Here is a 2,500-nt window from a genome sequence, read left to right as displayed (position 1 = left end):
TAATTCAATTAAAAATATGAGCTGAAATTTGATTGGTCATACCACCCTTTTTAAATGTGTGTTTTACTGTGTTTTAACTATGCATGATTAAGGACCATGTAGGTCCGAAACGTCGCTGTTTTATTGTTGTGATATCTCCAATAAAGAAATAATTCACCTTTAAGAAAATTGATGCAGTGGTGCTGTTACTTTCTACATATGGACTGTACCTGTTTGGGTTTTTGCTGATAGCCCATTGTAACGAGCACACAGCCAGGTTAAAGCAATTTAATAAGTGCTGGACTCTATCTGTTTATTTTGTATATATATATATATATATATATACATATAATTTCTCTTATGTGGCATTTGTATGATTTGTTAAGAAAAAAACACACTAAAAATACATTAACATAAGTGTTCTCGGGTTCAAGAAAAGACAAAAATTTGAGCTGTTACTTTAATACTCAAGAACACACAAAACAATTGAATGTGGGAAATATTATATATTTGTGTTTAAAAGAAACATTACTTACATATATTTTTTTGTCTACAGAAGCTGTTTGTCAGTTTAAACATTTTACTTCTTTTGACCAGATGTTCCTCCATAACTTACTTTCATATATTCAGTTCATATAGAACCACATATCTCTCTGTAATTAGATATAAATTGTAGTATATCTGCATATAAGAGGCAGCACCTTGTAATGTATTTGGCACTATATAGTTACATTTGGCACACTTAATGGATCTTTAAACTTTTATGAGCAAAATAGTTTCATAAAATGTATTACAGAAGAGATAGATAGACAGATGGACAGGTAAATAGATAGATAAATAAATAGATAGATTGATAGATTTTTTTTTCATGTTTTTAGAGGTGTGTCCCTTCTAAATCATCTACTGAGAAATTCATCATTGAAAAATCATCTGTTCACAAACATTAATTTCCTGTCAGATTAGATAACATTGCAAACAGCTACAAACTATACCTTTTATTATGCTAAATATTACTAATTAATACTGTTTAATTGTTGCTCTTTCAAATGATTGCTAAAAATCCACTTAATATAACTATTAGTTGTTTGAAATAAAAATAAATATAACATTTTTTTTTATTTTTTATAAAATATGACTATGACTAATGTATAACTGTTTTCATTATGTAAAATAAAACAATCTGTAAAATATAAAGATATTGAAAACAGTTTTTTATATATATCATATATATAATATCTATATATTTTGTTAAATGTAATATTGTTTTGTTCAAAAATGTGAATTAGAAAAGTACGCTGATCATCTGAGTAGCGTACATTGTATAATATTGTACATATAGTTGTGAAAAAGTTTAAAAGATAATAAAATATAACTGTGCATTATTGATTCAGTCGTTAAATCTGACTGAACTTTCAGCATATAAATAAGAAATAATCAGTGCAGAATTAACAGCTATTGGGAAATGTTACATTTGTGGAACTTATAGGACTATTATACTGTAAGATATTCTCCCTATAATATGTTTCAATGGTCCATTTTATGCATCCATTTTATGCGCAGAAGTGTGTAAATTGCTTAAAAATATCTACTTTATCTTTATTTTGACATTTGCAATCACTGTTTTTGCCCATTAAATCCACAATATATACTGTAAGTTGTAATACTGCAGTAGAGGAAATTGTCCTCACAGTGGTGTGTAGTAGAGATAGGTATTACATTTTTCATTTGCACTTGCTCTCTCTAAATATTGTCCTTTGTTTATAGAGAGATAAGATAAGGAAGCATTTGTGTAGATATAGATAAGATTGGGGAAATTTGTGTGCGTTCATATATAGAGATAAGATAACAAGCTCTGCTCTTTTTGTTAGCTAAGCCCAATTGAAAGAGCATGATCTTAAGAAAAATGGGTTGTGATTTTGAACCGAAAAACAGCTCTTTTGAAAACAAAAAGAAACATAAAGGAACAATTTCATATAAATTTAATGTTCTGCAGCCCGTATAATGAGTCACTGGGGAAACGGTAAGGGGAAACCATTTTTACATTACAGTGTCCCTTTAAGGAACACTACATAAGTGAGACTATATAATGTTTTTCCTACAGCATATTTTAAAAATTTAATAAAATTGTGTTTTAGCTGCTGGTTTCATGTTTATATTTTAGAAATTAAAAACAACAAAAAATGTATTGAATCTTTCTTAGATGGTGGTTTTAGATATACTTAGATCTAAGAATCCTTTATGTAATAATACACTTTGGCCAATTAGTTCTATGACGTTTCCCTTTATCCTATAAAAACAGAGGTTACTTTGTACTATCCGTTGTCTTTACCTTTCCTGCTGTTTCTAATACAAGAGTCAAACTGTGCTTTGATATAATGTTCAGGACCAAAGTTAACAAAACTGGATTTCAACCATCATAAAGCACAAGCTTCTAATAAAATACCTGTATAACACGTCAAGCCTTTTACTTTTGAAAATAGTATATCAAATAATGTGCGTATGTGTGCGTATGTGTGTGTAT

Source organism: Bombina bombina, chromosome 7 (genome assembly GCF_027579735.1).
Source record: "Bombina bombina isolate aBomBom1 chromosome 7, aBomBom1.pri, whole genome shotgun sequence".
Classification (NCBI taxonomy): domain Eukaryota; kingdom Metazoa; phylum Chordata; class Amphibia; order Anura; family Bombinatoridae; genus Bombina; species Bombina bombina.
This window is presented reverse-complemented; position numbering follows the sequence as displayed.